Source organism: Numida meleagris, chromosome 1 (genome assembly GCF_002078875.1).
Source record: "Numida meleagris isolate 19003 breed g44 Domestic line chromosome 1, NumMel1.0, whole genome shotgun sequence".
NCBI lineage: Eukaryota > Metazoa > Chordata > Aves > Galliformes > Numididae > Numida > Numida meleagris.
Genome location: NC_034409.1, coordinates 111,151,062 through 111,173,606, shown reverse-complemented (window position 1 = coordinate 111,173,606; position 22,545 = coordinate 111,151,062). Strand labels below are relative to the sequence as shown.

The 22,545-nt window shown below is 40.1% G+C and overlaps 1 protein-coding gene across 7 annotated transcripts in view; it reads left to right on the top strand.

Annotated features, from left to right (window-relative positions):
- The window catches only part of SYTL5 (synaptotagmin like 5), a 78,878-nt gene that overhangs the window by 853 nt on the left and 55,480 nt on the right, over positions 1 to 22,545 (top strand). For 4 of the 7 annotated variants that reach the window (XM_021407862.1, XM_021407855.1, XM_021407847.1 and 1 more), the window contains exon 1: positions 21,036 to 21,142. The exons of 1 other annotated variant lie outside the window; for it this stretch is intronic. The gene's annotated coding sequence lies outside the window, so the exon portion shown is untranslated. Of the gene's footprint in view, positions 1 to 6,346; positions 6,410 to 21,035; positions 21,143 to 22,003; positions 22,023 to 22,545 lie in introns of those variants that run through there. 2 more of the 7 variants (XM_021407831.1, XM_021407840.1) reach the window with 2 other exon arrangements.

The following is a 22,545-nucleotide window of genomic DNA, read 5'->3' as shown; positions in this document are numbered from 1 at the left end:
CAAAGTTTTCTTCTTGCTTTTTGCTTTGCCTGGTGGCAGTGAGAGGCATGGACTAGGAATGGGGCTCAGTAGGTCATGCTGATGTTGGGCTTGATGAGGCTTCCAGCCTAAATGATTCTAGGAGAAACAGCATGTTCACTATTAACTGAAATGATCTATCATTCATTTACAGTGGTTTGGGTTACTTGGTAGTTACTGAGTACCTCTACCCAAATTCATATTTCAACATACTGAAGTCAATGAGCATGGTGGTGATGGGCGGATGGCTGGACTAGATGATCTTAGTGGTCTTTTCCAACATTAATGATTTGGTGATTCTAGAAGTAGAAGTCATACCACAAGGAACAGTGAGTTAGAAGATTCCATTCCTCAGGGTTGTGACTTTTTGTTTTTGTTTGTGGGAAGGCTTTGGGAGCTTGGTGGGCAGTCAGACAGGGGTGAGCCCCTCCTGAATGTGAGGTGATAGAAGAGCAGGGGGTGTGAGAATTACCTGTGAGGCCCATTGGTGTTACTGCTTTGCTGTATGTGCTTCAGGTGAGAGGTTTGTGTTCATGATGCTGCCCACTTCAGTATATGAAACATCTGAAAAACCCTTGCTTTATAGCCTCTCACAGCATGTGGCCTTGAGTGGATCAAAAAGGATAAAGGAGGTGGTTGGATCATTGTTTAGAAATGTAAAGGTGAGGAATAATGGGCTTTTAAGTCAGGCTAGGAAAGGTTTAACAACCTCCAGAGTTGCAAACTTCAAGTTTGATGTCTTGAGACTAGAAAGGGAATGTAGTTTTCTTGAATAGCAACATTCACTAGGCCACTTTTTTTTTCCCATTGTTTAAAACCAAAACTTTTTAGAAAAGCATCAGTAGTTTAAAGACTTATTTTTGCAAGTACATAGTATGGGAAATCTTATGGGCTATGCACAGGTGTAGAGACTGAGACAGGTGATCGTAATGAACCCTTATTCATCAAGCAGGTGATCAGGACAGCTGTGTTGTCTCAAAGCACACTCTCCATATTCTCTTTCCTTCCCTTTGCTCCCCCCAACTTTCTTCATGTAAAAGGACTCAAATCCCCCATATGCAGCTAGATCCGGGGGTCTAAATCTAAGTGATTCTAGTGGATTTCTGGAGGGCAAGAGTTGCAATGACAGCTGCTCAGAGATCTGAGTAAGTTTTGAGGAATGTGCTTTGTAATGTTCGGAGGTACAGTTATGCTTTCCAGGCAATATGAGAGTACTGAATCATTTTCTGGAGTTCAACATGTTAATATTTCTAAGCTGCCTTCAGAACTACCTCTGCTCTGAGGAGATACCAACGTGTTCTGACTTCTATAGACTTCGTGGTAGTTGAAATCTGAAGTTCTTTCAAGATGGAGGAATCATAATTCAATCAAAATTCTTTGTGAAAAGCCCTTTTTGTGTTGATGCTGTGTTTCTACAGTGGAAAGACAGTAGGCATGAAGGATCTTATTAAACGCTTAACACTGTGAAGTTGCAGTCATCTACTTGTTTCGGTATCTACAAAACATGTTGTTATCACATACATAATGCTATTTGCTCCAAATCTCCTTCTGAAGGGAGATGTGTGTTTCAAATCTGATGATTAACTCTATTAGTAAGACAGCTGGCTTTTTAGAGTCGGGAGAAAGGGAATCTGCTAATAGAGTGAAGACTGAAGTCAGCTGTGGTGTAGGATCGTGCATGCTGTTTTCTCAGTTCTTTATTGCTACTTCCTTGCCTACACTTACTCTGCCTTCTTCTCAGACTTTCTTGATAGTGGGGATTAACGTGCCTATGTGCTGTCCCAGAGCTTGCAAACATAAGAAACATAAAGAAGCAGAATAAATAAGAATGGCTGGAAGAGTAAACTTGAAAGAGCAGTATGGCATTGAGTCCAGCACAGGTAGTAAAAGGTGTATTCATGGTAGCTGCTACACACGCATTTTTCTTTGGATCTTTAGAGCATTTTTTCCATCTATTTATGCAGAAGAACCACAAACAGATACATAAAAAATATGCCAATGAACATGAAAGTATACATAAAATGTATACCAATGAAACCTACTGTTCAGAGCAGCCTTTGGACTCTGCAGTAGGAAAAAGCTGTTTAAGCTTTTATTTTAGGTTGTCCTGGATGTGACCAAGTGGCTCAGTTCTGATTGGGGTTGTTGTGTGTGTTTTTTTTTGTTTTTTTTTTGTTCCCCCATGCGTTGAGACATAACTTCAGAGCAGAGCCAATTGTGCAGGAACTGAATTTGCTTGCTGAATCAGCCTGCACTGGAATTTCTTCATAGCTCATTTACTCTAATCTGCACCTTTTTATTTTCACTGTAACTCTTCCCTGGGAAGACTTTTTGTGTTGCTTAGAAATGGAAACAGAGATGAAACGAGATTCCACTGTCATTTGTACTGTGTTCCACAGAAGTGTGTTAACAAGAGTCTCCTTAAATAAGCATTTTTTTCTTTAAGAGTCTGCCTCTTCACTTAAATGCATGTCTGAAGTATTTAAATTTTCAGGGGCATCTCTTGTTCTAGTTTCAGTTGCTCTGAGTCCTGGTTCCAGATACATTTGTTATAGGTTTGTTTTTTTTTTTTGTGTGAGAAATTACTCTTCACTGCATCTTTGTATTGCAAGGAAGACTGTGCTTTTTGGAGTGGTTACATTACGTACTGGGTTAAATTGTGATCTGAATACAACTCAACTTGTTAGTGTTGCTCCACTGGGACTGATACCCTTCATCTGTACAGTCCCACAAACAGTAGAAGTAGAAATGCATCAGCAGCAGAGAGGAAAACATTCCAAAGTACAAATATCTCCAATTTTTTTCTATCATGTGTAGATAGAAATAATACAGGAATTGTATGTAGGTTGCTCCAAAAGTAATGCCTTCTGTTTATTTGCATGGAAACTACAACAGCTACGAAGAGGACAACAACGCTATTGGATAGTGAAAATTTTCAGCTACAAAACGCTATTTTTCAACATGGCAGGAAGGCTCAACCTTTACTGCCATACCACCAACATCCACCTCTGACATTGTGGACCAACATAGTAAAATAGGAGACATTACTTTCGGAGCAGCCTTCATACATAGCACCAATGCATTTCCAGGGCTTGAAGAGCAGATTGGAGCTTGAGGGAATCATTTTTTTTGTTCAGCATGTTGCTGATCTTCTAGGGTGTTATCTGAATACCATGGAAGCAAATGTCCATGACCATGGGAACACTGTTTCCAAGGATTCTGTTATTTGACAGACTTTGGGGAGAAAGCACTGTTTGAAAGCAAGCCATTTGTCAGTGATCTTTTTCATTTGCAGTTACAACATGGCAGCGTTGACAGCTTTTTGAGCAACTGTTTACAAGCTTAATCTGAACTTGCTTCCTCATTTAAAGGGGAATTTCAGAACTGTAGAAGAAGTAGATCAGATTTAAGGGCGTACTTCATATATCACTTCTGAACCCTCATTCATTTTCCTGAATCTTTGCAGGAAGTAGCTAGGGCCTATTGGGCAGAGAGGAGAGAAAAATGGAGGAAATGATTTCCTGTTCTCAGAATATTAAGCCTACTTAGGGTAATAAATATGGGAGTGATGCCATGGGTGACAGGTGTTTACGCATAGACGTGTGCTTACCTATATGACTTCAGAAGGATAAAAGAAGCATAACTCATGCATACTCTCAATTAAATAAATATTTGGTGTAGGAGTTACCTTCTTTTCACTGTAGACTGTAGTGCAGAAATAGTACTGTTAGGGAGTCTGTTAACAGAGGCAGAGGAGAATGAGACTTATTCTGAGAAGCTGGAAATCTCATCTTGTGCGAAGTGATCCAGAAGACATGAATAATATGATGAATGTGATTATTCTTGAAACCAGTAGGTTGAGAGCATATTTGGAGGAAAAAAAAAACAACAATGGGCAGTGTGGCTTCCGATAGTGGTATGTTGCATCACAGAACACACTTTTTAACAGCTTTTTCTGCACTGTTGTTTCTGTAACATTTGTCACAGTTGCTAACGATAAAACAGGTTCTTTGACTTTTGTCTTTCTCTGAAGTGCAAACCTATGCTTCTCCCCACAAGTATTTCTATCCTTTTACTCTACAGATAAATTTTAAGTAGGCTTAGATGGTATAGTAATTAAATGTCTGTTAACTGGTGGCATGTCTATCTAAAGTAGAGAGCCCTCTACACTGTTATTAGCAGTGTTAAATTTTAGATGGAAAAAAGAATGAGGCCATAGCTAAGGTTACAGTAAAACTGCTGTTTAAACACTATCTGGTTTTGAAACCCTCAGTGTCAGGAAAAAGGTGAAAAAGTAGGATGTGGTTAGGTGGAAAAAGGATTCGTGTGTTGTAAAGCAATGACTTACTAGGTACAGTTGAAAACTAACAGTTGAGAAGGATATCCCTTCTTGGTACTTTCTATTTCTGCTCAAAGTTGTACGTCCTTCTGTGAAATGAGCATGGTAGTAGAGAAAGGTGGAGAAGTATGAGTAACCTGTGCAAACATGGGTGTCATCTGGCTGGTGCTGCAGTAAGGAGTGTGCTGAAAGACGAGGGTGGGACAAGCTCGGCATGCAGTGGTGGTGCTTGTGTGCTCATAGATCTTGTACTTTCTTTAGCAAACATTTATCTAGTTTCAGCTGTTCTAAGTGAAGAACCTGAGTGGATGTCCTCTTGATCAATTTAATGGTATATTCTGCTAATACCTGGATGTTGGCCTTGCATCAGAGAACAAATGTGCGTCTGGATTTCCTTTTCATCTGAATTTCTTAAGGCAAGGGTTGTTTTGCTTATGGTTGGGATAATCTTTTAGGACACTTTTTAAACAGTAACATCTATGGAAAGCTACAAGTCCTTCCTGATCAAATCTCTTCTTAATGTATGAGACACTGATTTGCCAGGAATTTGCAGTTCAGTCTGAAATGACTTTGGTCCATGACCTCACTGATGATGTTTAATTTCTATTACAGAAGAGATCAAAAACATTTCAGAATGATTTGTGGGAAATGAGTTTTGAGCGTTCACATTCTCAATTAAGAGTTTAAATTACTGGTGCAACAGTGCTTATACAAAAAATACTTCAAAATGAAACCGTGAGCTCATTTCTGATTAGTTTTGAGCAAGTGTATTTAATGTCTGCCACACCATGTTTCCTGCTATGAAGAGTCTGTGTTTGAAGTAAAAGCAGTTAAGCATTTAGCTTTAGGCTTGGTGGAGTACCTGAACCACTGATGCATGTAAAAGCCTTCTCAGTAACTTAGTGAAGATAATCCCGACAATTGCTACAGACGTCTCTGATATTGTCGTGTTTTCAGACATGGGGGAGCTGGATTTTGAGAAAGCAATGAGAAATAGATGTTCTAAATTATTTGCGTTCATTGCCCACATCCTTCAGCTTCCAGTGCTTTCAGTGATGTTCGTGTAGCTGTGTACCTTCTGTATGTGAGGAAAGCAAACTCTGTTGTGATCTGCTTGCCTGAATTAATTAGTAACTAAATAGCAGTATTAAAACTGGTAAATCAGTGACAAAATAATATGTAAGGCACTTGTCAGAACAGAGTTAAGTCTTAGGGATACTTAAAAATACTCTGTGTTGAGTGGTTTTATGCTTAGGAGCAAAAAATCCAGTTCTAAGAGGGTGGCGTAGAACTGTTTCCAGCTTGCCACCTTTCCAAGATTGTTCTTTCCCTCTTCAACTCATGATAGAAGGACTTGCACCATGCAAGACCACCCAAAAATCAGACCGTGTTTCTGAGAGCCCTGTCCAGATGCTCCTTGAACTCCAGCACTCGGGGCCGTGCCCACTGCCCTGGGCAGCCTGTTCCGTGCCCACTGCCCTCTGGTACAGAACCTTTCCCTAACCCCCAGCTGCCCCTCCTCTGACGCAGCTCCATGCCGTTGAAGCTGCAGCCACCATGAGGCCTCCCCTCAGCTCCTCTGCTCTGGGCTGAACACACTGAGGAGCCTCAGCCGCTCCTCATATGTCTTGTTCTCCAGACCCTTTGCCATCTTTGTAGCCGTCCTTTGGATGCTCGCTCGTACTTCTATGTCCTTGTGTCGTGGTAGAACAGTGACAATTTTATGTGCAGTACATTGAGTTTTTCCTTGATTGTCCTGTATTCCAACACTTGAAATAAACAGATCCTAGTTCAGTGTTCTCGTCCTTTGATTTGGTGCAGTTCTTCTGGTTTTGCTTGTAAGTAGTCTGCTGCTGATGTATAAATTTGAACTTGCTTGCAGGTGCCTATATTTTCTATATTTTTGAAACTGACTCCTTTTGGCCTCCCTGTTCTTGTTAATTCTGAGGGAATTAGACCAGGCTGAAGTTTTTTTTTTTTCCATTGTAGCATATGAGGAGGGGAGGAGTGGAAGGAGGAGCAGAATGACGTTTCATCAAGTATTGCTCTCAGGTAACCATGGATGTTGCTTTTTTTTTTTTTTAGTAGGGAATCCAAATGAAACAATAGCAGGTAACAAGACAGTGATTACTAAATGGAGGGCAACTGCTTGTCTTGTCACTGTTACTGGTTTTCAAGCAGAGATGCTTTTTGCCTTAAGTAGGTGCAAGCAAAAACCAGAGGAAAATTGACAGCAGTTTTGACTTCAGAGGGCTTCTGCCTCTCCTGACTTCTCATTACAGCAGGTGAAGAGGCTGTGATAGCTGGCAGAGAATGTACTTGCAGGAGGCTGACACTTGTGGCTTTCACCTGGGACAGAGGAGAGCATAAACACGAAATGGGTCAAGACAATGAAATACCCTCAAAAGCTCAACATTAGGGTTTAACTGCAGTCCATGTAGTATAAAAGTTGGAGATGCATTCAGGAAGAATAGATATCTTCATATACATAGAAAACATCTATAGAAACAAGTATTTTGTTAGATAACTCTGCAAATGCATCTTTAGACAGCTTATGCCTGAGGAAAGCAATAAAGGCATATCCAGCTATTAATGCATAAATGATGTGAGAAGGCTGAAAGTTTTCATTACTGCGGATCTTCTTGAGCCTTGCTGTGACTGTGAGGTCCCCTATTGTTTCCACTTCTTTTTTGTTGTTGTTTTGGGAAGAAAATAAAAAGACCTGTGAATCACAAATGATTTAAATATGCAATAAAGCATTCTACTTTCAGTAATAAGTAGATATTTGAATAGCATTTTGGGAAGAAAAGCAGTAAAAATACATATTTGAGGTCTGAAGAGTGTTTATGTTTAGGTACCTGGGGATAAATAATTCTGACATCCTTTTATACAATTGTTAAGAGTTTCCCTTTACTGTGATGCTAGTATGGATACCCAAATAGCAGTTTTTAAGGCAAAAAATGGCAGCTGAAGGATTATGCAACACCATTCTTCTCAAGGGGCAAGGGAGGGAATAAACAGGTGAACATTGACTATTAACAGTGTATTTTGTGGTTTAGAAGGAGTTTGATTTGTCTCCCGTATGTTTGTCTGGTTTTGAAGGGCCTAGTATACCTGAGTGGCTTGTGGTTTGTTTTCAAAGCTACACAGCACAAAGGCAGGAACTCGTTCTGTTGAGAAATGGTCTGAAAATAGCAGTAGAAAATATATTTGAGGTTTAGGCATTCTCCCTGTGGTATGATTATTCGTTGTTTGCAAGTGAGTATGGATGGTGCAAAGAGAAAATGGGCCTTCTGCATGACTCCCTAAAAATAAAAGTCTTTCTATTTGTAAGAGATGGCATTCAAGCAAATGTTTCTGAACTTGCTGGCTGTCAGTTTTTTATTATGACATTTCTATATCATTAAATAAAGGGGGCATGAACAAATTATTTGCAATGACTGTTAGGACACTGGAACATTTTCTGTTATTTAAGGAATCCTATATGTCGATCCAACCCTATTTACTACTGCTGCATCTCCTGTTTATACCTGTTTGTGTTTGAGAATGATGATTCATAAACAGCACAGTTCTGGCATCCCTGACTGCAGGCTTTGTTGCACTACAGTAGTGTGATCTTCGGTAACAGAGGCTGACTTCTCCAATTGGTTTATTTTGAAACCTTGCCACAGAAACATAAACGTAAGATCAGCACAAGACAGTGTTTAGGAACGGTTGGGTGGTAATGATCACGACAATGTTGTAGTGAAATGCTGTGCATTACCTGATGTTTAGGATTGTTTTTCTAGAAATAAAATTTTAACTATTATTCTTTTTGGTGAACTTAGGCAGTAAAGGTGTCTATTGATTCTGACAGAGGAGGATTTTGCTTTAATGTGCTTTTGGAGCATGCTGATTAATTGCAACTCCATGGCTACCTAGGACAATTTTTTTTCTCTACCATTGTAACAAAGATTTGTACTGAGATGTTGAGTTTTGGAGGAACTAAGAATGGAGCTAAACCCAACCAAACAACATAATGACACTTCTACCTTTAGCAGAGCTATTACAGTTATACTACCTGAGGAGCTGGATCCCTGCATTTAGAGCAACTTAAACTGTGTGCTCTGTTCTTGTGAAGAACTCTGTATGATGCAGGGCTTGAAAGGCAATGAATGTGGGGAGTCCTTTCAGCATCCCCCAGGACACCAGTTTAAATGGTTAATTCTCTCAGGTGCGTGGATACACATGTGCATACCCCTGCACATCTAGAATACTGCTGGTGGCAGAATTGTTCACAAATTCCTCTATCAAAACTTAAATTATGTGAAATTGAGATGTGCATGTTCCTGAGGGCAGATTTCAATGACAAACTTGAAAATCAAAGTAGGCCATCCAAGGTTTGCAGAATTTTGGATTGGAATAAAACCTATACTGAAACCTGTAAAGATGACTTCGAGTAAGTTTTATTCTAGGCTGAATTTGAACAGAATGAATGTTGCACTGATGACCAAAACCTGAAGAAAGGAATTGCCTCAGACTCAAACACAAGAGGATTATTTTTTTTATATCTCTGTTTCACTATGAGAGTCACTTTTCCAATTCTTCTATTCCAGTGGCATACTAAGGACAAAATGACTTCTCTGCCTGCTTTTCTGCTCTAAAGCAACACAAGGTATGAATGTCTGGAAACATCACAGAAAAACTGTGACTTGAAAATAAATAAATAAAATATGGTGTTACTCACTTACAGGAGAGTGATCAGTCAAGCTGAAAACAGCAGAATAATATTTAAGGCTTACAACCATTAGCCATAATGTTTTGCAGTGAGATTTCATGACCCATGCTCATGCAGCTTTTTGTGTTCTCTTAAAGCAAAACATAGCAACACTTGAGCTAGGTCAGAGAAAAAAAGGACCTTTGAGGGTGTTGCTTCTGTCTCATCATTTAAAAGAATTTAAGAAAAGAGGCAAATACAGAATGTCTTCATTTCCACTGCTCCAACAATTTTGTGTAGCTCTCTAAGTGGAACCACTGCCTCTGTGTTTCTTTAGTTAAGTTTGTATCTGAGCCATCACAGTTAATACACATGATAAAAGTGAAAATTAAAGCAAACTTGCTAAATTTAGTGATGCCTCCTGAATTGAGTTGTCTCTATATTGGTACAGCCCAGGACAAACCACAGTCTAAGGTTTATGTGCCTCTTTCTCAATCTACCCATTTAATTAACTTTTAAACCATTTGTAGTTTTTATTTAGGTAGGAATGTCTCCAAGTGAGTTACATCTTTTGGTATGTCATGTCCTGTCTTTTTGCTAGGAAAATAGTTTCAGCTGTTCCGGAACTTCACTTTCATTGCTTAAATGCTGATGCAAATGATTATGGAAAATCCTCAAAAGATCTTTGCTTTTGGTTAGGATGAGAACAGATAGAATTAGTTGATCTGGCTGTATTCTAGGTGGCGTGAATAGCAGAGCTTCCAGACCAGCAGACCACGTTGTCCAGTATGTCTCACAAATAGAGTGTTTTCTTGTTTTGTGTTTATTTCCGTTCCTCAAAAATCAGTCTGAATTTGTCCCTTGGACAATTTATTTCTTCATGTTTTTAGAAGTTCTAAAAAGTCTATGAAATCTCTTTGAGCTATACTTTACTTCACAATCTGGTTTTAATCAGATTTAACATCTTCCACGACATTTTCCATGACAGAGAAGACTCCTTATCCTGTTTGAGCTTAAAGTCCCCATCCTACAATTTGTAATGTTTTCCATTTCCATGAATTCATATACTTGTATGACAAAGAAGCAACGTGATTTTTCTTTTTCTTCTCAGAAACTTTGGCTATAGTATCTCAAAATCTCAGCCTGAGTAGCATGGAAAACTTCATCTCTGATAGATAACTTGTTAAATTTGTTGCAGAAATAACTTTTTATGAAGGGGGAAAAGAAGGGTTGGTTTGCAGTGAGGAAACTTCCTAGCCGACCTAACTTTCTATACAAATCAAGAAAAGAGGGACCCTATTTGGCCCAGAAAATAAATGAGGGACATCAATTTGAAAATGTGTGTATTTTAGTGAAATGTCTGATATATCCGTGGTGTCAGGGAGCTTCACAATCCTGGACTTATTTTGTGTTGAAATAACTTTCTGAGGAAAGAAAAGAGGATCTTCCTGCATAGGTGGAGCTGAGTATGGAGAACCAAAGAGATTTGGTGTGGATTACAGGTGATGAAGATTGTTTCTTCTCAGTACCGATCTGCTGTTTCTCTCTGGGATTATGACGGATTGTATTCTTACATGGTGGTTGAGATTCTCATGAGTAGTGATAAACTGATCATTTACATGACAATATACAACAGAAATGTCTCAGGATTTATGGTATTTGAGGACAATTTGCATGAAAACTTCTTGTATAGATGAAAATTATTTTAGAAGTTTCTTTAGTAAATCAAATTTTGTCTGTTTAGTAGTTTAAGTATTAGCCAAATAATATTAAAACTGCCTTATCCTTAAATGCCACTAAGTGAATTGTAGACAGCTTTGCCTGCTACTACAGGAGAGGAGAATATCTGAAATGCTGATGAAAATTTCAGAGAGCTCTGTGTAAGCAGGCAAATTGATGGATGAATTTTCAAAATAGTATAGTCTTTTGTCATATATATGAATGCATATAAACTGAATGTTATGTATTCCCCAGCCTTCTAGTGAATTTGACAGTCTGAATCCTACTTACACACTTCTGCAGCAGAATGAAAAATGAGCAATGCTGAGTAATCTGTCTAGCAATTAAGTGGTCACTTAATCCTGCTTTCTTATCTATTTCTCCATGCTGGAGAGTGTCTTCCACTGTCTATTTATGTTCTCCTTGTCTCCACAGTATGTCCTGAGTAATCTTGTCAGGTGGTTTGTAACAGCAATAAGACTTTTCACTCAGTACACCCAGGGTCATGAATTCATCATTAAATTAATTTTAGTCCACACCTAGGTACCTGGAAATGTAAGTGTGCCTCTCGTGATTTGCCTGTAATGGGTAGAACTTCCCTGTTTGCAAACATATGGAGTGGGCATAGACAATTAAGCAATTTTCTATTTAAACAAATTTTATTTCTGTAGCCTGGCTTACTTCCTTCACAAACAAGATGAGAACGTCCCATGGGTGAGATCATCTCCAACTCAGCCCCTCAGTGTGTAGCCAGAGACTGCCTCTCCTTGCTCTGCCTGCATTCCCGGAATGTTTCTTGTCTTGCACTCTGGCCTGGTGAAACAGCTCAGGTTTTGTTCCCTTATAGGAAAGGTGCCCTTGGGCCTGGCCATCCTCAGACCTCTGCTTTCTCTTCCCATGGTGCACAGGCTTGTCTGTTGTGTCATGTCACAGGAACATGCACCTCTGCCTTGAGCCACGTGATGCATGCTTCCTGTGAACCTCAGGTTATTGGGGAGTGGTGAATCTGCTCAAGTCAGCAGCATCTGGGGATTGTGCCTCCATGGGTGGAAGGTGTAATGCTGAGTTGTACAATCTGAGTATGGATTAGTGATGGTTACTGTAAAATTTAGGTGTGTCTGTGTAGTAGTGTATCTGTACTAGGTAACATGGACAGAACATATAAAAGTTTATCAAGTCTTGGTCATGGAATTTAATGATATAAAAAATTGATTATTTTCATAGGAAAATACCTTTCAGCCTGCACCACTTCTGTCTTCCATCTGCTCTGTACCAAATAAATGGTTTCAGCTCTAACTTAGTTCAAGGAAAGCTTAAAGTTTTTGTTGTTTAATGCAGTGGTGTTCCCTGCATGAGCGCTGGGTTTCCTTCAGGCAGGAAGCCTGACTGAGGATGTTCTGTGCAAACAGCTCTGCATCCTGTGGTCTCTCTGCAAGTGTCTGAATTCATACTGTGTTTGGCCTATGGAGTGGCATAACTGCACTGCAGAGGTACAGTACCTGCTAAACAATACTGAACTCCATTAAAAAGTTCTTCCATCTGACATAGGATTCTGAAATGCACAGTACTTCCTCTTTTGAGAAATCGTTCGGTATATGTACAGTTAGTTTGCAAGTGTAAGAGGTGAAGGGGGGGAGGAGGTTTTAAATCTAAGCATTTGCTGAAAGTCACTTAAAAATTCTAAGAACTCTTCATGTACGAGGGGAAGGAATTGGCCTTTCTAGTGGAGATCTATACTATTATCTTTGTGAAATCTTGCAGTTTGCTTAGTAACAAATTAAAGTACTATTGAGAAGAATTTCTTCAGATATTATTCTTAAGCAAGTATTTAATCCTGAAATACCACTACAGAGAGTGTGAAGGCTTGTAAAAGCAATCATGTTCTAGCCTCAGCTGTTGGGTTTGGTCTGGAGATTTTTGGTTACGTTTGAAGTAGTTGAGAAGAAAAAGGTTCAAAAATCTTTCACCAAGTAGAACTGTTGGTTAATTGGAGGAGTGTATTTGATTCTCTTGATATGTTTTTCATAGCATGAGGTATATTCTTCACCAGGCTGTGCTTTTAGTTCAGTAGATTGTGAAACCAAAGCTATGTTATTTATTTATGTTTTTAGCCTCTGGTAATATTTTCTGCTTTCAAACATTGATTTGAAATTGTAAAGTATGTTGTTAGTTGGATTTTACTTTTTCATCCTGTGCACTACATGGCCCTAATAAATATTCATGGTAACTTTTATTTTGACTTGTTTTCGGTTTTGCATTTTAAAAAGCTTACAGGGGGAAAAAAAGCTTTTTCTGTGAAGTGGAAAAAGGATTTTATACTTCAGGGCCTGGTGTCCAAAAATGCTGGCAGTTCCTAAGTGTATTTTAAATCGTAAGGAATGTGGACGTTCAGTATACTTGTAAAATCAGGCTGTCTGTGAAAGGAGTGTCCAGCCACTTACATGAATTAAATTACTGAATTGTTTATCTCCCTTCCCTTTTCTATCCTGCCTCCCACTCTAATGCTGGTACCTCAGCATTACGCAGATCACTGTTTGTGAGGTACTCGGATATGTATGTGTGTATAACAGGAAAAACTTGTCATCTGTTAATTATGTATTCAGGAGTTAGAAAATGTACCTCAGAAGAGGCACGGGCATTATGGTGAAACTTTGGGCAGATGCCTTGCCGTGACCTTTTCTGTCTTGAATTGAGTGTGAGCTCTTCTGTCATAAAATAACACTTCCAATCCTGACAGGTTCTTCCTCTAGAGCCTTGGAGGGAACCCAGGTGGCTTCCAGTAGCCAACTGTTTACGGGTGGAATGGGATCGCTTGATCCAATGGGAATAAAATGACTGGAATAAGTAATGGGGAAAAAATCTGTCCTTTTCTCTTGCTCTGCTGCTTGATTTTTATCTTGTAGGAAGGCATATTTTCCAGACTTTCTTGGAAAATAAGCTTGTCTTTGTTAATTCTGAGGGCATCTGCTGGGTTGAAGAGCATGAGCTGTGTGCCACAAGCTGATATATTAATAAATGTTAGAAAAGTAACAAGACCAACCCCAAATGCCTGTGTGCGGCAGAGATTGAATAGATAAATCCTATTAGCTTTTCCATAGTCCTAAAAAAAAAAGCTGTCCCTGTCACTTCTGTATGCTCCCTGGGGTCATCTATTAAACTACAGTTGCTGTACAGGACGGGGAAAGAGAGCTGTTACTATCTGTAAGGAGAAATGCTGAAGTGTGAAACTTGGGTATCCAGCATTTGATTGCTGGAAAATAATGTAACGCTACTGACAGCGATAAATTATTAACCAGGCTTCTGTAAATGTATCCTTAACTTCTCAAAGCTGTATTGGCAAATGAGAAATTTGGGCAGATTTGCCTATGGCTATACTTCAGAAAGCAGCAATGGCTAGAGCTGTTAATGTTTGCAGAAGCAGCTGCCCTGGCTGTGCCTGTCATGGTGGAGAGTGTGTCCTCCATGTGAGGACATGGAAACACCACCCTCTTCATGGTGCATACTTCAGGTAGGTACTCTGTACCAAGGACCATCTCTGAGATGACCCGTTCCTCTCTGAAAGATCTTTAATATGTTTTCCTACTGGAAATGTTCATCAGTTATGCTTTCCATTTCAAACCCAGACCAGTGATTAGTTTGACCTTCACATAACGATATATTTTAGTATCATATCAAATGACGTAAGGTGCCATGTATTGCAAACGCAACCATAAGGCAGAAGGCAAAACATTTACTATGCAAAGTACTGGGGCAAAGCTTGGCCAAAAAGAGGCAGAAAGCTGCTATGGAAATGTCAAGTTATGATTAATATCCTGTGAAAACAGCTCTGTACAATTGTTCTGAATAATTTCTCTTTCGCTATTTCATCTAAAAGCTAGCATCCCCATAATATGGTGTGTGTGCCCACCATTGCGAGGAGTGGTTCTAGGGCAGGAGAAAACTCTAGAAGCCCACCTTCAGGTTTTCGAACTTTTAATCTGTAGTGCCACTGGAACTACATGGCTAGTTGGAAAGAAGGAGAGAAATATAAAGTATGGTTATAAGTGGAATGTGAAGATAATTGAATATGCCCTTTTTCTTCTGTGTCAGAACAGGAACAGCTTCTTGAGGTATTCTGTGCCTTTCTGTTGTTTGTGCAGCACCCACTGGTATTAAATGATGGAATTGCCTTGATGGGTCATGTCCAGAAGGATATAGAAGGCAGCTTTAGATTATTATTATTTTTTTTCCTGCAGTTAGAATAAAGTGTCATAATATAGCGTACTTCAGGTTAGCCTTTACACTTGAAAGATCTGGATGCTAACAAAGATAACTTGAGGCCTTGGGTCTCGAACTATTTCCGCAGTGGAAATCTGTGTCTTCTGTCATGTCCTGTAAAGTCATCTTTAGCAGTAGTAAATGCTTCCTTTCACTTTGGAGCGCTTCCCACACAATGATCCGCTTTGAACTTCACTCCTCCAGCTGTGTGCCTGACTGCTGCGTGCAAGGCACTGTTGAAAACCACATTGCTAAATCTCTACAACTGCTTTATGTGTGAGAAAGATTGAAGCCAGGCAGTCTGTTCAGCTCTGCAACTTCAACTGCATGCCCTTCTGTCAGGAGAGGTACAGCTGAGGTGCAGAATTTGCTGACAGGGCAAAGAGCTTGAAAATGGCAAAATAATAATGATATAAAAAAAAAAATCCCAAATGCTCCATTCATTTGATGAGCAGGTTTTTTTTTTTGGAGGAATCTGTCACTTTAATTGGTTTCTTACGCAGTGTACGAAAAGGGATGTCGATACACTTACAAATGCAGGCTTCTCATCTGGCTCATTTTGGGGTGGACACTGTGGGACAATGCACTGTGCATTTAACAGCAAGGCTTATGTGACTGGTGAGCTTCGTGTGCTCTCTGTATAGGAAAGCATTGTGGCACTGGATACAGTGAAAAACAAAATAAGGCATCAGTCTAAGCTCACCACCCCCTTTATGATTTAAGCTGTTTGTATCTTTTGGTAGGTTTCTGGGCAAGCATCCTTTTGAACAGATCAGCCACGTTTTACGCTGCTAATGAGTACATTTACTCACACATTTTGTATGCTTGCGTTTGAAGTAGTCATGCTGCATCCTGTTCACAGTCAGTGAAGAAAGATGGATGCTACCAGACAGGGACTCCTCTGACCTTTTAAAAATCTTCTCACGAGGTGAGTCATGCCCTAGAAATGCCTGTTTCTCTCATTTGCTTGTAGAGCAAGGTTGGGATGACTGGGCCAGAGTAAATAACAGATGAATCTCAGGATTCTTCATGCATCCACGGAGGTAACTTGTGTAATGTATGATTATGGTTAGTATCTTTGCTGTGCGTGGAAACAAATTTAATCTCATTAAAACCCAAATCTAGTCGCTTTTCTAAATCACATTGTGCAGCAGGTAAAGAGTGTGACATGGTAATGACTATACCATACTGATGTTGCAGAAAGGCCAGTGAGTGCTTAGCATCTAACAGGCTGAAATAACGGAGGACTGGATCTCTGACCTCCTGCACATGCACCCTTGCACGCATACCGTGTACGCATTTCCTCAATCTTATACCCCATGTCTGTAGTTCCCTTCTCCACTGCCCCATAACCCAGAGAGGGATTTCCTGGCTGGGTGGATGCTCTTCCAAACACTAGTTCCCTCTTCTCTGACTCTGCAGTTTGGCTGTAGTTCCTCAGCATTCTTAATGCAGAGCTATTGCAAAGCTCAGAGATCGTTTCATTTTCTTCACGGGGAAAGCAAGTTCATTTATATAATTTTATCATATGGAATAAACCTCAGATAATCTTGAGTTCATCTGGGAAATAAATATTTTATAAAGTCAAAGCTTTTAAGAATGTTCGTTGTAGTATTCTTAATTCAGCAAATTAGTGAAAACATTTGAACTTTTTAAAGACTTAAGAACAAGCTTTTATTGAAATTTTTGGAGAATCCTCATCAAATTCTGCTGCTGGCATTTGCTGTTAAGGATCTTTTCTCTTGCAGGAAAATCTTGGTCAAATATATTGATATTTCAGTAAATTACTGCAGCTGAAAGAAACAGATGCACCCTATTGTATTACCATGTATCTTCTGCCTCATGTTGGCTGAAGCTTCTGCAGTAATACTGTGATACAAACCACTGCCCCAGAGATCTTGCAGGGTTGCATGTGATAGCCGCTGCTGAGAGTCCCAATGAAAAGGAAAGAGGGTGGTTAAGGAGGAGGGAGGATGCAGGTGGGCTGTGACTAGATCATGGTGCAGCAGCTGCCGGCTGATAGTGGAGAAGTCAGTGCTTTCAGGGGTCCTGAGTTCACTCCTCAACGTGCATTGTGTGGTGACAAATGCAGTCATAGTTATGTCGTATGTATAATTTAACTTTTCCTAAACTCATCGTGTTTGATAGCTGTAGGGATGTAACTGCTGGCATTGTTCTTGCTGTCTGTACTTAAGAGATTTTTCATATCAAGAGGAGGTTTCTTGCTGCCAAAGTTCATGCTTTATAGTGGGGAAAGTGCGTTAGAGATTCAATCTTAAGAGTAAGCAGTTGGTACACTTTCTTCAACTTATCTTAGTTAATTCTGTAAATGTGAGTCTTGATTAAATTTCTAATTTATCTAACTGTGCAAGAAAACATATGCAAGGTGGCAGATGCTAGAACTTGCTTTACAGCTGTCTGTAAATCTGTTCTGTTCTGGACCTCAGCTCACTGTTTACTTTCTGTAATGAAATGGAAAGTAAAAGATGAAAAGAATAACGTAAAAGTAAGGTAAAGTTCAGCACTGTATGACTACTGCCTTTATAAACACTGTGAATAAGCAGTAAGATTGAGATGAATCAAACCCAAAGTCGTATTTTCAGGGGTAATTTAGTATTGCACAATTATTTTTGCTTAACAATAGAAATATATTTTGACTTCCTTCATTCTTTTGTTCAGGTCTTTTTTGTCTTGTTTGTTTAATTTTGCAAGCTAATGTATTGAATTTTATTTACATTCCTACCCTGGGAATGTCTTGTGTTTTCTGGTTAAATGCTCAGCCAAGACAGTGATCTTTATTTACTCAGCAATGAATAAAACAAAAAAATTGCTACCTTGTTGTGTCATTTTTTTTTTCGCCCTCCTTGCCTTCTACTTGTAAGTATACTAGCTAAAACAATGCAGTACAGAGAAGATGATTAGAGATTTGCTGAATTTAAAGCTTCATCTAAAGTAGGCATGTCCAACCCACAGCCCATGAGCTGCATGCGGCCTGGCCCAGCTCATGCTGCGGCCGCTCCCTACCCCATGCCATCATGGCGGCGGGCCGGCCCCTCAGCACCAACTGAACATTGGTGCGCTACGAACCCCAACGGGGCCGAAACCAGGACACGGGGAGGATGCATCGTGGGGCTGACTCAAATTATGGCAAATCAGTTTATGCATTTTGATACATTAACTAAACACAGGCCTGTTAACAGTGAAAAAATATGCAGCCGTGCTTTCTGTTTTGATACAGAAATTGGAGAATGGGTTTCAGGAATGCTGAAGAAATCATCAATTTTTTTGGTTTATTTGCGACTCCAGTTTCAGTTGACATAAATACCCTGCTTGCAAATTTTCAAAGGGAATTTATACAGTTGCAGTCAAAAGTCTGATTGTGTTTCTGTGCCTGACTTTTATCAGCCCTCTCTTAGCAGAGAGAAATACCCCTCGCTTTGCAGTCACGGCTCATTCACCTCATTGCTTTTTGGCAGTACGCGCATTTGTGAGGGACTGTTGTCATGACTGAAGCACAAAAAGAATAGCATTTCGTCATAAATCTATGTCGAACACCTTGAGAACTCGCTGAGAATTGCAACCACTGCCGTGAAACCAGGCTGATGCATTAGTTTCACAAACACAGGGTCGAATATCCCACTAGTTTTATGCTTTTGTTACTCTCTTTTGTTATATGGTTTAATTTAAAAAAAAAAGTATATGTTGATACTTATATACAATAACTGTATTATATATTTTAAAAGGGCTGCTCCAGAAGTTATGCCTCCTGTTTTATTATGTTGGCCCATGATGTCAGAAGTGGATGTTAGCTATATGGCAGCAGAGGTTGAACTTTTTTTCCAGTATCCTGTTCCATGTTTTTGCTGTGTGACAGAGGGCAGCAGAGGGGCAGTCTGACACAATGGCGTCTGATGTGGAAGTGCCAATGAGGCAAAGGGGTACAACTGCATTCCTTCATGCAGAAAAAATGGCACCCACTCGCATTCATTGACACTTACTGACCATTGATGGAGACCAAGCAGTGGATGTGAGCACAGTGAGGTGGTGGGTGGTGTGTTTCAGCAGTGGCGACAGTGATATGAAAGACAGGCTGTGTTTCAGATGGCTATGCACAGCACAAAATGAAGAGCATGTCAATCAACTTATCTGTGTAAATTGGTGGATTTCGACCATAGAACTGTGAATGAAGCTGAAAATCAGTTTCGATGTGTTGGAAACAATGTTGGCAGCATTGGAATACTGCAAAGTTTGTGCTGGGTGGGTCCCACAAATGCTTGTACAGGAACGCAAAGAACACTGATGCAAGTTTGTCAGGACCTATTGAACCAATATGAGGCTGAAGGTAACAGTTTCCTGGATCACATAATTAGTAATGATATGTGGTATCACCTCTATGAGCTGTAGTTAAAAGGTGGTCTGTGGAATTGCGGTGTGTGAATTCTCAATCAAAGAAAAAGTTCAGGACTCAACCCTTGGTAGGTAAAGCGATGTGCACCATCTTTTGGGGCAGGAAAGGTGTAATCCTTCTGGATTTCCTGGAACCTGGATGAACTGTCAACTCTGACTGCTACATCGTGATGCTGACTAAGCTGAAAGCTTGAACTTCCGGAGTCAGGCCAGAGAAGAAGACAACCTTTCTCTTGAAACATGGTAACACCAGGCAGCATACTAGTTTGAAAACCATGGAGAACATTGCCAGTCTTGGCTGGACGGTCCTGCCACACCTAACCATATAGTCCAAGTTTGGTGCCTTCTGACTTCGATTTGTTCAGGCCAAAGAAAGATGGAATGGGCAACATTTTCCTGGGAACAGCGTTGTTACAGCAGCTGTGAAACAGTGGGTCACCTCCGCTGGTGAAGATTTTTCTGGGTGCAGTATGCAGGCTCATATTTATCACTGGCAAAAGTGCATAGCTAATGGTGGTGTCTGTGCTGAAAAATGGTGTTTCGTAGCTGAGAATTTGCTCTATCAGATACTGTTATTTTGCTCTTTGTTGTAGTTTCCATGGAAAGAAGTAGGAGGCATTAATTTCAGAGCAGCTTAAGTATTTATTTTTTAAGTGCTTTCTCGTGCTACTCATTTATTTATTTTTAAGGGCTGAAAAAAATAAACACAGGGATACCTATAGTAGGAACATGGCTTGAATGAATGACTAGCAGTGCTGAGCCTTAAGTCTTAGCTGTCTCCTTGTACACATTAGGCATTTTAATGTACTGATTTCTTATACGATAAGGTGAAATGCTTCATACGCTTAATGGGCATCAACATTATTGCTTTAGTCTTTAAACACCTCATGGGTTTGGTTTTGAAATTCAGTTACAACAACACTGTAAGCTAGATATAGCTTTGAGGCATTGACTGTGGTTGGAATAAAAAAAAAATGCAATCTTGTAGCTGCATAACAAATTTGCCAAGTCATGAGAAAGCTGGAATTGTTCCCGACCTAAAAACTGAGCTACTTCTGAATCCATTGTTTCTGTTTGATAGATGAAATCATATGCACTTAGGCTATGTGAGTTTCAAAGGCTGACGCAGGCTAGATGTTTTGGCCTTTTTCAGCTTACATTCATTGTAGTGCACTGATAGAAATTTCTGTGGTGGTATTCTGCACTTTCAACATCTTGCCAAACAATGCTGCAGCCACTCATATGTGACTCTTTTTTCTAATGCTGCAATATATGACTCTCCAGTTCATACATCTTCCAGTTTTCATGTATAAAGATCTTTCAAGTTTGCTTGTAGAGGGGAAAAAACAAAACAAAACAAAAATTTGGCTGCTACTTGCATTACGATACTGAGTAAAGTTCTCAGCCAGACTATATGCCATTAACCAAGATTGCGCTTGGTTTTCTTTTCTTTCCCCTTAATTTCAGCATCTGCCAAAGAAGGAAGAGCTGCTCTTCCTTACCTTGTGTATTTATTCATTTTGTGCAACAAACATTTCATGGTGCTTCGATATGTGCTGGCACTGAGTTGACATACCTGGGCGTGTGTGCTGTGCAAACAGACCATTGAGAAGTGTAGCTGGTTTTTCTTGCTCTTGTATGCTGGAAGTGCTAGGCTTGTGTTAAAACAGGAAGAGAGGTGGGCTGGCCATTACGCTCTGAACGTGGTAAGTTCTACATTTACTAAGAGTTCTTGATGTGATGTTCCTTTTTATGTGCCTTTTCTTGCCTTTCTATCATTTTATTAGACTTGATGGTCGAAGTCCTTCCCATCCTTCTCCCATTATAGATTTCTAAACATCTGTGGGTGTCAGAAAAAATAACTAACATTGAGCATGTTTAGGAGGCTACCTAGTAATGCCATCATAGTTCTTCATTTTATTTCATACCCCATGTGAATGAACTCAGGCAGGACACATAGCACTGGAGTGTTTCAAGCAGCATGTACATTTGATTGCCAAAGCTGGATGTGATGGATGTGGGTTCAGCACGTCATGATACAGGGTGCCAGCACTGGATTTGGAGTTGCGGCCTCTTGAAATGTGCATGAGAGGCAGCAGTGCCATTGTGCCTTCTTCCGCCAAGCTTTGCTGTTTGCCTTGTGCGGCTTTTTGTGCTTATGATCGATGCCTTTCTTCAGGGACAACAGAACTCAGCTGACCCAGTGAAGGTCTGCTATTGCCCACAACACCATCCTGTGTTCAGCTCATGTTGGTCAGAATTTCTTTGCCACTATGGAAATAGTAGCTGTAGATTAAGGCCACCTCACTTCAGTGATATGAGGTAATGCCACGGTTCCTCTGCTGCTACAGCACACGTGGAAAATGCTCCTCTGCTGCTGAGTCACCAAATGGTTCCAGTACCAGCTTCTGACTAAGTAAACATAATGGTTTGGCCGGGGGAGTAATTTCCTGCATCAAGCCTCTTGTTAATAGTGCTGTTGAAGAGAAGAAGATGATTCCTCTAATCTTGCTGCCTTCCATCCCTGCCTCTTTCTCAGGGGCAGGATGCTTCCCTCTGGTTCCTGAGGAGATGGCAGAGATGGGGGTAAGTGTCTCAGAGTGCCCAGGGGTCTGCTGATCTGCTGCATTTGCAGGTTGTGTTGATGAAGAGTATAGCAAATTGCAGGAGATTTGCTATATTTCCTGTGGTTTTGACTAACATCCCTCACAAAGCCTTAGTTTCAAGGGTGATGTGTTTCCAGTTGTCACAAGCAGCTGTGCTAACAATTAGGAAAATTAAACTGCGTATTCTTCCCCACTGCAATGTTTTGACCCCACTCAACCTCAATCTCTTGAGGTCCCTTCCAACCCCTGTGATTCTGTAAACAGTCCCAGTAAGCAGTTCTTTAACCCTTGCCATGAGGCAAGGGAAAAACAAAAAACATGCTCAAAAGGCTCACTTATATATGGTTTTGCTATTGTGTCACTTCATTCCTTCCTCCTCCTCTACTAGTTCTTCTGCAAGAAGCCCAAGCTGAACGGAGATTAAAACTACCTCCATCCTGCAAGGGGGCTTTGCATTCTTCCATATTTCCCAGTTTGTGATTTAGTATTCACCAAATGCTCTG